This window comes from Vipera berus (assembly GCF_964194415.1).
Source record: "Vipera berus genome assembly, chromosome: 1".
Classification (NCBI taxonomy): domain Eukaryota; kingdom Metazoa; phylum Chordata; class Lepidosauria; order Squamata; family Viperidae; genus Vipera; species Vipera berus.
The window spans coordinates 145,447,245-145,463,357 of record NC_138202.1 but is presented as its reverse complement, the minus strand read 5'-3'; the positions used below and the strand labels follow the sequence as shown (position 1 = coordinate 145,463,357).

General features: G+C 41.6%; 1 long non-coding RNA gene across 1 annotated transcript in view; it reads right to left on the bottom strand.

Moving 5' to 3' along the window:
* Positions 1-1,553: 1,553 nt before the first annotated feature.
* Positions 1,554-16,113, bottom strand: part of LOC308659158 — a 795,581-nt gene continuing 781,021 nt past the window's right edge. The window contains exon 2 of the long non-coding RNA XR_014024461.1: positions 1,554-1,980. This is a non-coding gene — a long non-coding RNA (uncharacterized lncRNA). The remainder of the gene's footprint in view (positions 1,981-16,113) is intronic.

Below are 16,113 nucleotides of genomic sequence, written 5' to 3'. Positions count from 1 at the left end.
TTGTTGGATCCGTGTCCCTCCTGGCTGGTTTATGTGGCCTGGGAGGAGACACGAGGCTGGTTCCAGGCAGTAATAACTGCTTCTTTGAAGGAGGGTGTCTTCCCCGCCGCCTTGAAGGAGGCGGTGGTGAGACCCCTCCTCAAAAAGCCTGCCCTGGACCCAGCTGTTTTAAATAATTATCATCCAGTCTCCAACCTTCGCTTTTTGGCGAAGGTTGTTGAGAGTGTGGTGGCGCATCAGCTTGCTCTGTTCCTGGAGGAAACTGATTATCTGGACCCGTACCAATCGGGTTTCAGGCCTGGACACAGCACGGAGACGGCATTGGTCGCGCTGGTGAATGATCTCTGGCGGGCTTGGGACAGGGGTTGTTCCTCTGTCCTAGTCCTATTAGATCTCTCAGCGGCTTTTGATATCATCGACCATGGTATCCTACTGCGGCGTCTCAGGGGGTTGGGAGTGGGAGGCACCATTTTATGGTGGTTCTCCTCCTATCTCCTGGGCCAATCACAGTCGGTGTTGACGGGAGGGCAGAGATCCACCCCGAGGCCTCTCGTTTGTGGAGTTCCTCAGGGGTCGGTTCTCTCACCCCTCCTGTTCAACATCTACATGAAGCCGCTGGGTGAGATCATTCGTGGTTTCAGGGTGGGGTATCATCAGTACGCTGATGATACCCAACTTTTTCTTTCCACCCCGAACCAACCCAGCGATGCCCTCACCGTGATGTCCCGTTGCCTGGAGGTGGTCCAGGTCTGGATGGGGAGAAACAGGATTCGTCTCAATCCTGCCAAGACTGAGTGGCTGTGCATATCGGCATCTCGGGTTAACCAGACTATTCCACCTTTAACGATGGGGGGTGAGGTGTTACCCGCCGTTGATAGGGCTCGCAACTTGGGCGTCCTCCTTGACTCCCGGCTCAATTTTGAAGACCATATAGGAGCCGTGACCAGGGGGGCTTTTGCCCAGGTTCGCCTGGTGCACCAGTTGCGACCCTACCTGGACCGAGATGCCCTATGCACTGTCACTCATGCGCTGGTGACCTCCCGTTTAGACTACTGCAACGCTCTCTACATGGGGCTGCCCTTGAGGACCACTCGGAGGCTTCAGCTGGTGCAGAATGCGGCCGCGCAAGTTGTGATGGGGGTTTCCCGATACTCCCATGTAACACCTCTACTCCGCGAGCTGCATTGGCTTCCGGTTGCCCTCCGGGTGAGATTCAAGTTGCTGGTGATGACCTATAAAGCCCTAAATGGCTTGGGTCCGGGATATCTGAGGGAACACCTGCTGCCAGCATCAAGTTCCCTTCGTCCAGTGTGCTCCCACACGGAGGGTCTTCTCAGGGTGCCGGCGGTAAAAGATTGCCGGTGGGTAACACCCAGGGGGAGGGCCTTCTCAGTGGGTACGCCTGCCCTCTGGAACCAGCTGCCCGTGGAGCTTAGGACTGCCCCCGACCTCTGTTCATTCCGCCGGGACCTGATGTTCTGAACCAGCCCCTTCTGGCCTTGTAATAAGGCAAACCCCTATTCAGAAAGAAGAGACTGGAGAGCGTCCAAGGCTGAAAAGCGTTTGCCAAGATTTAATAGTCAATTAACAAAACAAGAAACCAAAACTCCGGAACTTGAATCCTCAAGCAGAAGGGTTGCTTTCAGCAACCAGCCCCTCCCCAAACACTCCTTTTATTGAGAGCTCAGGGCGTGGTCTCCCTGTGCCTCCTCCCGAGGAGACCCGCAGCCTTTTTCTGCTTAGTCCTGCTCGACTGCCTCCTGCGTCGGGCGTCCTTGAACAGGGCCAGCTGTGGGTCATCATCCTCCGCACTATCGGGCTCACGCAGCTGAGAGGAGGTCCCCGGCTGGGAGCTCTGCCAAGCCTGCAAGCCATCATCAGCCGGTTCGTCACCCACACACACCTCCTCCCCCTCATCTGAGTCATCCGATACATCTGAGCCGGGTGCCGAACCCACAGGCTGACCCTGAGTCACAACACCTGAAGACCTGGCTCTTCTTGCTCTCTGGCCCAGGCTGAGAATTTTAATTTTAATTTTAATTGGGTTTTTTTATTTTTTCAGGGATTGATGTAATTTTTTTTAAAATTGTTTTTAACTTTTGTATTTCTTGTTTTAAATACCCTGTAAACCGCCCTAAGTCCTTCGGGAAAGGGCGGTATATAAATCCAATAAAATAAAATAAATAAATAAATATAGCCAAGATATTGCACTGGAGTTTGGCTTGGACAAATGTGCCACACTTACTCTCAAACAAGGAAAAATAGTGAAAACTGAAGGAATCAAGATGCCCCACGAAAATAACATTAAAAGTCTCGATGAGGAAGATTACTACAAATACTTGGGTATCCTTCAAGCTGACAACATCAAGCATACTGAAGTCAAGAAAAAGATTAGAGGTGAATACATCAAGAGAGTGAAGAAGATCTTTTTTATTTTTATTTTTTTTAAAATTTTAATTCCATTTATATCCTGCCCTTCTCCGAAGACTCAGGGCGGCTTACAAGCTTAGCAGTAAAGTCTTAAAGTAAAGCAGTAAAGTCTTAAAGTCCAAACTCAATGGAGGAAATACCATGAAGGCAATCAACACATGGGCAATTCCAGTCATTAGATACACAGCTGCAATATTGGACTGGACTCAAGCAGAACTAAAAGCAATGGATAGGAAGACCAGAAAAATGACAATGAATCATGCCCTTCATCCACGCAGTGAAATTGACAGACGCTATCTACCTAGGCAAATAGGTGGACGTGGAATGCTGCGAGTACATCAGATGGTTGAAGAAGAAAAAATGGCGTTGGAAGAATATCTGAAGGACAATGATGAAGATGCACTGAAATCAGTATATCAGGAAGGCTTACTGCCTACTGGAGAGACCAAACTGGCCTACAAGAAAGACCAAATGAAGAACAGAATAGAGGCATGGTAAGCACTACATGGCCAGTACATTAAAAAAATAGCTGGGAAAGCAGATAATAACTAAGAGCAGGAAAGTTGAAGAAAGAGACCAAGGGACTAATTCTGGCTGCACAAGATCAAGCCTTAAGGACAAATGCATACAAAGTCAAAATTGAGAAGACAGCAACAGACAGTAAGTGCCGCCTATGCAAAGAAGCTGAAGAAACAGTGGACCACCTGGTAAGCTGCTGCAAGAAGATCCCACAGACTGACTACAAGCAGCGGCATGACAAAGTAGCAACAATGGTGCATTGGAAGATCTGCAAGAAATATCATTTGCCTGTAAGCAAGAACTGGTGGGATCATAAAGCAGAGAAAGTCATAGAAAATGATAAAGTTAAACTGCTCTGGGACTTCAGAATTCAAACAGACAAGCACCTGCAACATAACACCCCAGACTTAACAATTGTCGATAAGAAAGACAAAAAAGTCTGGATAGTGGACATGGCAGTGCCTGGAGACATCAGAATAGACGAGAAAGAACTGGAGAAGTTAACAAAATACAAAGACCTACAAATAGAAATAGAAAGACTGGCAAAGGCAAGCAAGGGTAGTACCAATAGTAATAGGCACCTTGGGTGCAATCCCAAAACAACTGGAGTACCATTTGAACACCATTGGCATTGACAAATTTGCCATTACTCAATTGCAAAAGGCGGCCTTACTAGGAACTGTTTCCATCCTGCAACGATATCTGTAATACCATCAAACATCCACATCTGCCTATCCCAGGTCCTTGGTAAGGACTCGATAGGTAGACAAAAATGCCAAATCCAGTCTGAACATCTGGCTGACTGTGCAATGATCAATAATAATAATAACAAGTTGCCTAGATTTGCCAGCAGCAAAATCTGGTGTCATTGAACCCAGTGATCCATATGAATGAAAGTGTGAACAACTGGACCTCATGGAGCTTAAGATTGGGTTAATATGATTATAGTAACCCATTGTATGATGTTTTGGCTTGAGTTTAGTACGTTGTACTAAGCCATTAATAATGATTTAGTCAATAAGCTTTGCTTCAGTAAACCACTATCAAATCATCAGAGAATAAGCTTTGTTTTCAGCTTCAATCATAGGTGTGACAGAGAAGTGCAAAATGGGCTTGTTTCCATTTTGACACAAATCATGTACAGGTCATTTGGATTTTAGCAGCCCAGTTTTGGTAACCGAATGCAAATATGACTTTTATACCTCAACACAATATTGGATGTCAAGGTCAGTTTCATTCACAAAATTGTGCTAACTACTCAACACCTGCGTTTATATGACACACAGAAACCAGCCACACTTTAACATATTATATTATGTGAACCCAGGACATGAAGTTGATTTATGATTCAGCATATTGTGCAGACTCAGAAAATTGGATTAAGTTAACCATGGTTCAATTAAGCATGATAGAGAGCCAGAATTATAGGTATTTTAAAAACAGAGTAAAATTGGTGGAAGAGAGCCAGTTTGGTGAAAGCCCATCTTAGGGCACAAAGCCAGCTGGGTGATCTTGGTCCAGTTACACTCTCCCAGCCCTAGAAAGGAGGCAATGGCAAACCATTTCTGAAATCTTTCCAAGTAAACTGCAGAGACGTATTCAGGCAGTCACCAGAACTCAAAAACTGACTTGAAGATACCAAACAAACAAAATCCCTATATTGTGTAGTGGGTTCTTGACCGCATGGTCAGACGACAGACACGGGTTTCAGCATGGCGGTTCTTTATTGGTGTGGTACTGAACTGAACAGTAGGGGTTACTTGCACCCCTTATATACCTGGCCAGGTGCACTGGCATCCAATCCCTTATTTGGGTTTTCCCGCCGAGCGCTTACCAGCCAATCCTGTCACAACACAGTGCCACCTGATGGTGACAATGAGCCGCTGCTTGTATTTTTATTTATCCCCATACATAACACCCTACATCATGCAAATACATCTAGTATGTACTGTATTTAATCTGGGTCTGAGACCTTTTTTTAAAAAAACAAAAAACAATCCTCCACCATTTTGCAACTGAAATGGTCAGAGGTAGGGTATTATTCCTATCCTTGAAAACAAATTTTATGCCAAAGCATCCTTTCTTTCATTTCTCTCATCTTTCCCTGCTTGCCACTGTTGTGTTTCTTTAATAACTAGTAGCAGAAGCCAGGCTCCTTTTGGGTCAAAAAAGCCAAGAAGGTAGTCACTGCTATGCACAGAAAGCCTTTCCCTATTTGTACATGGTTCCGTGGATAAAAAGGACAGACCTTCAATTGTGCAGCCATGACTGCCATCTTGACTTTACTGATTTCCAGATGATGCCCTAGTAGCAGAAACCTTCTTCTTCTCCAAGTGCATCTCTCCCCTCGCAGCCCCTTCCAAAGATCAAGGAATAACATGTGATGGGTCCTTGTAAATTAAAGCAGGGTGAAGACACTGAGGGAATCACAGAACATCTTCATTCTCACAGAGCACAAAGTCGTGATGTGGTTTAGCTTTGGCTATTGTATGAGCCACCAGTCATGGTTTATTTAATAAACTAGGAAAACAAAGGATGGCTTACCATTGGCTATAACAGTCAGACTGTATTGTTACAGCCTTTGTTATTTCTTGAAGGATGCAAGTGGGAGTGAAAGACAAACACTGTAAAAGAATGTGTGTCCTTCAAAGATGCAGCCATCTCCTATTTAGAAATGTATTGAGGCCCATAAGTGGTCTCAGGAGTGGATTTTAGAACCTAACACAGTATCTGTGTTTACAATTGCAAATCTACCTCTAAATAGTAGCACAAGGACATTTTGTGAAGTTCGGGTACTAGAGAATAAAAGATGGTTGTGGTAAATGAAAAAAAGCAGGAAGAATAATTTCTTGGGACATCTAAGTAGCATATTAGCTCTCTGCGGTTTTAGAATACCAAACCCCTTTATGAAAAAAACACATGCTTGTTTCTTGAAGCTCTTGAAAACAAATGCTTTATTATGTACAAGACTCTTGTTCCCACTGCAAATCCTTTTTGTATAGCTCTTGCTCCTCATTCAGACATGACTAAAGGATCGACGTGGCCTCTCTGATTTGCTAAAGCATGTCCTCCAAAGAGTTGGGAAGGCCTGTTGGAAGATTTGAAGTTGGGTTGGTTTTTTTTTGGTAATTTTCTGTCAGTCAGGAGAACCTCCTTGTTGAAAGGTCAGAAGATAAAAGCCCACCTGTCTTGTATACTCAGCAAGATCAGTATTGGAGTATTCTTTATTTCTAACTTAAAAATGAGGCCTGTAGTAAGGTGACCAAAATCATTTCCCATCTTGGAGGGGAAAAAAGCAAAATGTTGCATAGAATGCAGAACACAGAAGTCCCAGAAATGGGTTCAGCAGCAAGCATCCTTTTAGGCCATACTGAAATTATCCTTGAAAGATGTACCATTTTTCTATACATTGGATATGATTTCCTCATTTGCTTTGAATTCTCCCGTTGTCCCCTGTTATTTACAGTTATCTTAGACCAGGGGTGTCAAACTCAATTTCATTGAGGGCTGCATCAGCATTGCGGTTGCCCTCAGGGGGCCGGGTGGGTGTGGCCTGGGTGGGCGTGGCCTACTGGGTGGGCGTGGCTAGAGTATGTATGGCCTACTAGGTGGGCATGGCCAGCTCTACATTGTTCGCATCAAGGGTCCCTATGGGGGCCTGGGCAGGAGTGGGACAGATCTGAGGGTCTCTGAGCCAGGGCCAAGGCAGTGGGGGCCATTCCCTCACTGTTTCCAGCATGGCTTCGCGGGCCGCATGAAACCACTTCGTGGGCCGGATCTGGACCCTGGGCTTTGTGTTTGACATGTCTGTCTTAGACCTATCATCAGGTCTTAAAAATGAGGAAAATGCTGCCACTGGAAAAGAAAGGGAGCCGTAGTGACATCGATGTCATGTCTTGGGTTAATGTCATGGTTCTGGTAGATGAGACCAATTAAAAGAACTTCAAGGCAAGGAATTCTTCCTCAAAGAATATTTTTATTTGGCTACAAAATAACGGCACGTACAAAGGTGAACCCAAGACTAAATTCTTTCCCCTTGGATACAAAGTTACAAGTTGCAATTCCCACCCCAATTAGATGTCATAAATCACATTCACCAATTAGTAGAAAACACGGGCACTCTTCCCAGCTCTCCAGCCCACCAAAATGCTATCAGCAATGACCTTGGTTCCCATACATGAAATTGTTTGGGCTAACTCAGAACTACACCCCCTCCCCCCTTCTTTCTAAATATGTGGCAACCGAAATGAAGTGAAAATAGCTTCAGTTCAGGTCATTGCAGTGTTGACAATTGATCTGGGTGGTGAGGAGCGAAACTGGCAAGGTGGTGGTCCTGGCATACACTTGCAAAAGGGAGAGGACTTGCATTGCAATACTCCTTCCACCGTTCTGATCCACCACAGTCCATATACCGTGCTCAACAGAACTTTGCAAATTAATAGATTAAAACTCTACTTCCTGGTGGATTTGTTGTTTGCTCGAATTACCCATGATTATGTATCCCATATACATTTATATACAAATACACCAATCAGGATGTCTTATACCATAGTATTATGTGTCCCAATGAATTTAAGTTACTTCCCTCATTAGATTCTTACTGTATTATAAAAAAATAAAGTTAAATAATAGGAAATAGGCATCACAATAGCCCACTTGTTTTTATATACACTGTTTCATGAATTGCAATGTCCACAATACAGTTTACTAACATTGGCCACGCTAGCTAATGCTAGATTGCTGAGAACCATAGCAACATTCAGACCCAAGCAATGCTAGGCTTCTGTATAGGCTCCTCATATTTCAATCTCAGCACTTCTGGATGGATTGTATCCCTTCTGAAGAATTACTCCAACTGCCCGTCTCGTTAGACAAAATATCTGGGATGCTTCAGGCAACCAGCTTTTTAAATCATTCTGAATTTTAAACAATCTGGATTGTCTTGATTTATTCAATTGATGTATTTAGTAATATAGCTATAAAGAAAATGTGCTTGGATGCTATGCTATCTTATGTTATTTCTGTTTGTTTTTAATTTTAGCTGTTTTTACTTTCTTTTTATTCTGTTTCTAACTGTTAGGCACCCAGAGTCATGCATATGAGTTGGGCAGCTATATACATGTTTGGAAGGATGGATGGATGGATGGAAGGATGGAAGGATGGAAGGAAGGAAGGAAGGAAGGAAGGAAGGAAGGAAGGAAGGAAGGACCTATGATACAATCATAGACTTTTCCTTACACTTGTAAAGAACTGTTAGCCACTTAGTGCCTTCCCTTTCTGGCCAATGGCTGAGTAGCACAAAGAACTGTTACTCAATCAATGTTGTTTGCTTTGTTTTCAAGTTACGTAGTAACTGAGTATCTTGTCCTGGCCCCTCTGTTTCTCATTAGCCTCTCTTCTCCAACTTCCAAAAAATAAAATAAAATAAAATAATAAAATAAAATAAAATAAAATAAAATAAAATAAAATAAAATAAAATAAAATAAAATAAAATAAAATAAAATAAAATAATAAAATAATAATAAAATAAAATAAAATAATGGTATTGTTCCCCATCTTTTACACTCCATCTGCTTCTGAACATGCTTCTGAATATTTGTCCATTGTTTTGCAAAACAACCTAGAAGTAGTTTGAGAAATGATAATTCTGAAAAGTATCAACAAATGCATAGGAAAACCTAAAAGCTTCCTGTTTGTCATGGCGGCGAACTTCCACTGTCTTTCAATCTCTGCATTTTATAGTGCCAGTTTACCAATAATTCAGCAGGGGGACACTTTTTCCTAAGGAGACCAGCAAGGTATTACAGCATGAGTTCAAAAGCTGGGAAACTGCAAAACTCCCCTCTATTGGGAGCCCAAACTGTCTCTTAAAGCATGAGGCAGTACCAGGTTACCATTTCTAAAGTGGTATTTGTTGTGCTGAAATGACATTTCCTCATTCAAGGACAAACAGCATTGCATAAAGATGAGTGTCCACTGCACACTGCCATTGGCAACATTATGCAATCAGTGATGGTTGTGGGAGATTATGTCACTCCATAGGACAGCAACTTCTCTGAAAGACCCTTTTATAATTTGCAGGAGAAGAGTTATGGTAGCACAACATCAGAAGGAGTCTGCCAATCTGGTTCCACCAAAAATCAGGAGAAACCAAACTCCTGATTTTTTTTGTGCTATCACAGCTCTCTTCCTTATAGATTCTTCCTGATTTTTTGCTTTTATAATTTATATTCATTTAATTTTGGTGAGACAGTTAGAGACCTTACTCTGGCTTTGATGTGTTCCAACTCAACTATCTAGCCTGGCATTGTTCTTCTTGTGGTTCTGTTTCTGTGCTTTGATCCTTTCCTGCTTGCACCTCAACCTTTGCCCCCCCCCCCATGATCCCCTGATAGTCTGGTACAGTCTAACTCAAGTCTTAACAACTTTCACAATAGCAGAAAGACAATCGTTTGTAAAAGGATGTAATTAAATGTATGCACAATGCATTGGATCCAGATTTAATCAATCTTTGAAGGAGACCGTTGAAGAGATGGGACTTAAATTAGTCTAGGTCGGAGATATTGATCACAAATAAATGCTTCAAGACATAACAGAAACCCTCATCACAATACGAAGCCATGTAGTTATGAAATAAGATGTTGAAATCAGTGTCACGGACTACAGAAAAAATGAATTTTGTTCTTGAAAAGGAAGCAAGGGAAGTATTGATGCTTTCCTTCACTGATGAAAGAATATAATACACCCTAACTTTGTACCAAGTTTATGACAGGAGTGGAAACCTATAACTCTTGCTAGCCCAGTCAACATAGCCAGTGAATGGGATTCCCTCTATTTTAGTCCTAGGGTGAATATAGAGAGCTATTTCGAAGTGCATTCAGAGCGATACGAGTACAAGATATTCACAAGAACAGAACAGTGTAGTTTCATCTTGGCTTTTGCTTTTTTGGCCATTGAAGGTGGAATCCAGCAACTTGGTGGTGACCCCATCCTTATGAACCTCATTTTTCCCAAGGTATGGTTGCTTCCCCCCATGTTGCTTTTTCAAAAGGTCCTAAAAACATGGTTTTTGTCAGTGGGCCTGGAGACCACAAAAGCAGATTGAGCAGATCAAGTAGCTGATTTGATTGTATTGTTGCTGCCATCGGTGGGTGGGGTGGGAGTTTTTTAAAATGGATTTTTATTATATAGTGGATTTTTAAAAAACTTTGTAAACCACCTGGAGTCACCTATCTGTGAGTTGGGCAGCTGTACACATTTATTTAATAAACAATAACTAAATAAACTTCCAGGACAGAAGATAGGCCCATCATCACGCTTGCTACAAATCTGTTACAATCAACTGCTCTAAAATGGAGGAGAAAAAAAAATCCTGGAATTGCACGTGTTCAGCAGATATAGGTAGTCCTCGACTTATGACCAGAACTGAGCCCAACATTTCTGTTGTTAAGTGAGACATTTGTTAAGTGAGTTTTGCCCCATTTTACAACCTTTCTTGCCTCAGTTGTTAAGTGAATCACTGCAGTTGATAAGTTACTGATCTGGTTGTTAAGTGAATCTGGCTTCCCCATTGACTTTGCTTGTCAGAAGGTTGTAAAAGGGGATCACATGATCCCGGGACACTGTGACCATCATAAATATGAATCAGTTATCAAGCGTCTGAATTTTGATTCCATGACCATGGGGATGTTGCCACGGTCGTAACTGTGAAAAATGATTATAAGTCGCTCTTTTCAGTGCTGTTGTAACTTTGAATGGTCACTAAATGAACTGTTGTAAGTCAAAGACTACCTGTACAAGTTTGGTACTGAGTTATCTTTGTACTAATTTTGAGGGGAAGACATTCACTCTAAAATTAAGGAAGAATTAGCAGTTTTTTGGTTTAGAAAAAATTATCCCGTTTTCGAAGCATCTTCAATAAGTTGTGCTAATCTGGCATAAATGTAAAATCTTTATTGGTGGGGTGTGTTTAATTCTTAGGGCTCCTGAGAAGATCTTCCCCTTTCCAGAGAGAGAGAGAGAGAGAGAGAGAGAGAGAGAGAGAGAGAGAGAGAGAGAGAGAGAGAGAGAGAGAGAGAGAGAGAGAGAGAGAGAGAGAGAGAGAGAGAGAGAGAGAGAGAGAGAGAGAGAGACCAATGGGATCATATGCCTTATTTTAAAATGGCTCCATTCTGATTAGCATACAGTGTTAGTATCCTCTGTGCAAACAGGATACATGCTATGTGAATACTAAAAGACTCTTAGTCTGGTTTGACATGATATGACTTTATAGTTGCCAGCAGCAAATCCTGCATAACCTACTTTTTAGCAATAGCACTTAGTACTTAGACTTATATACCACTTTACAGTGCTTTTCAGCTCTCTCTAAGCAGTTTACAGAGTCAGCCTATTGCCTATCCAGCAATCTGGGTCCTCATTTCATTGACCTCGGAAGGATGGAAGGCTGAGTCAACCTTGAGCCCTGGTCAGGATCGAACTCCTGGCAGTTGGCAGAATTAGCCTGCAATATTGCATTCTAACCACTGCACCACCATGGCTCAACCTTTTATTGGGTTTCCTACAGATGCGCCTCTTTTAAAGATTATTGAAACACTGAAGAACTAGTAATACTAGACTGTTAAATATTCCTCCCCACACCCAAGATGGATATCTGAGATGTGGCTCCATGGGAATCAAGGGGATTCTTCACTCTTTTTCTAACAAAGTACGCTTCTTGCCCAAGGGATGATTATATTAATAACAACAATAATATGACAGAATTCATGTTGCATAATCCATGAAGGACATTGGCCACAATCCAAATCTTGGTATATTACTGTCTTTGCTAAGCAAACTTTTCTCATAAATTTCAAAAGTATTTCACATGCCCTGAATAATTGAAATTAGGAAAAATAATATGTGTAAAGAGAACCTTAATGATTTGCTAATTTGAAGAGCAATGGATGAATACAGAAAAACAATGGGACCCAAATTTGAATACAACTAGACTATGGATATGTTCAGTAGTAAAAACGTAAGAGATGTTAGTGATATATGTGCAGGTATGTGGAACAGAAAAAAGCAGGAGAGAAATAAGAGGTGCTAGTTGATTTTCATCAGAAGAGCAAATCATTTCAAAATAATAGATAGGACACCAGATTGAAACTGAATATTTGTTCCAGTCACATATCAGTCTTTGACAATAGGGCTAGGCTAATCTTTGGGAATGGAGGTGTTACATTGCTATTCATGGTTCCTATATAATGAATCCATAAATAGGCAGAGACAAAGAAGGGTAGAACTATAGATATAGAACAGGGGTGTCAAACTGCCAGCCCGCAGGCAGGATGCGTCATGTGGAAGCCGCACCCAACCCAGCCTAGTAATGGGGAAAAATCACAATAGGTCACGACACATCACGTGTCGCAGCGAGTTTGACACCCCTGATATAGAACATACAAGTCTGTATTTACACAATATACTAATCCATAGTTAGTTAAATAAACTTTAGTGCCCTTGTTTAACACTAATTTAATGCTGACCAGGATTAGTGTTGACGAACTGGGGCGACTAGATTCTCAGAGTTCCCTATGCTAAACTGAACAATCTTGTTGCAGTAATCAAATGTAAAACCAGCAATTTTTAAATCTTGAACAAGTGATAATGGCCTTGCAAGTGATGCGAACCAGTTCTTACAATGTTAACAACATGGGTGGGGGGACCAGGGAAGATTAATGTTACTTCCCTCCCATCAGTTGTGGGCTGAAAAGTTTGGGATTCCCTGGACAGAGATCAGTCAAAGGCTTCTGGTAGTCCATGGCATGTATTATCCATATTTTTAAAAAACTTGCTGAAAAAAAATGCCCCTCCAATACTGGACCATTTCTGTTGGTTTCCAGCATGAGTGTTGCAAGATTTTAAAGAAAAATTATATTTGAGAATCAGAATTACAATTACCAAAGTTCTTGAAAGAAGAGGTCAATAATACAATCATAAAAATGGCACTATTTGTATAACTTGATAAGCTTGCTTTGCACTTTAAAGTCTGACTATTGTGATATGCTGCGATTTTCTGGCTGCATTTTTAAAGCATGCACAGAGTGACCTCACAAGCTGCTCACACTGCTAATACCAGTACCTAACTGCATTGGCTCTCAACTCTCTTGTTGCAGGGAGATTAAGACCTTGTGTTTTGTTGTCCCAAAGGTGCTAATTTCAAAAGGCAAGTAGAGTTTCTTTGTTTTTCCTTGAAGACGCTTTGCTTCTCATCCAGGAAGCTTCTTCAGTTCTGAAGAAGCTTCTTGGATGAGAAGCAAAATGTCTTCAAGGAAAAACAAAGAAACTCTACTTGCCTTTTGGAAACACCCGCCCCCACCACCTTTGGGACTGCCTTGACTTGGATGATTGAGAATCTCCATAGACATTTGTGTTTTGTTCAACAGATACACAACTTTATCAAAAAAAAATCCTCTTTTTTCCTGTTTGTGTACAAAGTTTAAAATAGGATATTTAATTTGATCTTGTGATGTTGCTGTATATTTTAGCTAAGGCTAATAAAAAGGAAATCCAATAGATACATTAAAATGTCTGAGATGGTGGCTAAATACTGCTAGCGAGTTAGACCATTGACCCAGCTGCACTTAAAGGAGTCTGTGAGTCAGACTTTTGACGCCAAAACCCAGCAAAACTGAACAACTCGTCTGCGGGTATGTAAGAAAGAGAGACTGTATGCTTGAGGAATCTGAGGTTATGCCTGTTGCTACAAAACGTATGGGATCTTCTCAGGCAGAGGAACAATGCTTAAAGGGCATCCATTCTATCCTTCTCCCGTTCAACTATTTCTCATTTCTATTTAAGTACTCATTGGCATTCAGTCCATGCTCGCATTATCTCTGTGATTATAGAAAATTCATCCCAATTTGAATTCAGATATGGGATCATTAAAAAAATTCCAGTCTCAACAAAACACACAGGGAGATTCTGTTGGCTTTAGTTCCAATTCGGACCAATCTCAGAATAGCAGACTCCACATATAGCAAATATTTCCTCAAATATAATTAATGCTATTGAGTAATTTCCATGGCTAAAGCCATATCTGTAGCCAGCTCATTAAAACAAACCAACAAACCAAAACCTTCTTCCTTTTTGTTCTCATCATTCCAATATTCACTGCCATCAATGCTTAATTTCCTACCTTAAACAAAAGGTAATTTCTTCTCCAGGTCGAACAAGTGCAATAATTTTGTCTTTATTTACTTCAAAGCCTGCCACTGAATCTAACTAACAACATGTATCTTTGAAATGCAATCTGTACTCCCAGGTTCAGATATTTTAGCTGAGCCACCCTATTTTAGCCTGTAAGTTCCCATTCAATGTCCTTTAGCAGACTGGATGATGATACACAGTACTGGCCAAGTATGAACAAAGAGGTCTATCAGGATGGTTTAGCAAGCGTACTGCCTACAACTCTCTACTTTTGAAGGTTTTAGGTTGGATCCACACATCATCGTAAACAATAATGTGGTTTGTTTGGTGGAAACCCAGGCACCCCTGGTTTGCTCAGTAAATCACGACTTGGTGTGAACTCTAGATCTAATGTTAGCATCTCTCTTCCAAGCCAAAAACTTGCATTTAGACCAGGGGTCTTCAAACTCAGGCACGCTGGCTGAGGAATTCTGGGAGTTGAAGTCCACAAGTCATAAAAGGGCCAAGTTTGAAGACCCCTGATTTAGACTTTGGAACTGTGGTAAGGTCTGCATTCAATGATGACATTAAATTGTCTGTTATTAGGAAGGGCCAGATTGCAGGATGAACCAAGCTGAAGCTATCAAGCAGGATGCTCTAGCTAGCTCACTCTTTTGTGTGGAATTGCCAAGATGTTACAATGAACTTCAAGACTCCAATTTTGATATGTGGGTGGACATCAATCGTCCACCCACAGGATATTAGGGATTAAATCACCTTAATAAATCCAAAATAGTTGGGATTTGAAAGGAGAGTCAGTGGAGTCCTCTCAGGTAGCCCACTCCTGGAGAAGGAAACAGTAGTCCGACTCAGGGTTTATACTTTGTGCCAAGCTATGGTCTGTTGAACAAAGTATAGTGGTTCAATAGAGATAGAACAATAAGAGATGCTAGATAGTAGCTTGATTTACACATCTCACCATGGCAAAACCAAATGAAGCATGCTATGATTAAAATGTAGCACACTGTGTGAATTTAGCTAGCTGCTTATTCCTTTGACCACTTTGCATTCTCTGATGTGCAAAATGTGGAAGACGTCACTCAAGATACAGATCCACCAAATTATACAGCTACAAATACAGGCTTTTAGAAATCTGACTTGTGCCATAATTTCTATAATTAATGATGATACTTACAAACAAAGGCGGGTGCAAATGTATTGAGAAAAAGAGCAAGAAAAAAAGCAAAGGAAAAGCACGGCCATGCCTTGCCTGTTTGTTCACTATTATCACTGAATAGTTATCATGAAATGAAACATTCCAAAGAATTAGAGGAACTTCTGAAAAAGTGTAACGTTTTTGGTTTTCTCTCTGTGTGTATGTGTGTGCGTTTAAATATTATCTTCATGATGTTTCCTCTGCTCAGAAACTGTAAAACAGGATAACAAAGGAAGATAATCAAGACATCTGTTCTAATGCATTCCTAGAGTATTTGTAACAGGAAATCTTGCTGAATATCAGCTTCAGGAGATTTTGCTTTCTGGAAAAGGATCCCTATAACATTAACAGATTTTTAACCTTTTGTCAGCCAAATGCTATGGAATAAGTATCTGAAACATAACTTTAGGCATTAGTTAGGTCAAAATGCCTTTCAGGGCCAAATTTCTAAACTAAGATTACTGGTCTACACAAACCTGCATTATCACTAGATGGCGGCAAAGAGACTAATGGTCACCTAGTTTGCAGCCCTGATATAGTAGCCGTAATTCTCATCACCCTATGGCAGGGGTCTTCAAGCTTGGCCCTTTTATGACTTGTGGACTTCAACTCCCAGAATTCCACAAGTCATAAAAGGGCCAAGTTTGAAGACCCCTGCCCTATGGTGATGAGATGGCCTATGGCAGGGGTAGGCAACCTCGGCTCTTTTATGACTCATGGATTTCAACTCCCAGAATTCCTGAGCCAGCTGACTCAGGAATTCTGGGAGTTGAAGTCCATGAGTC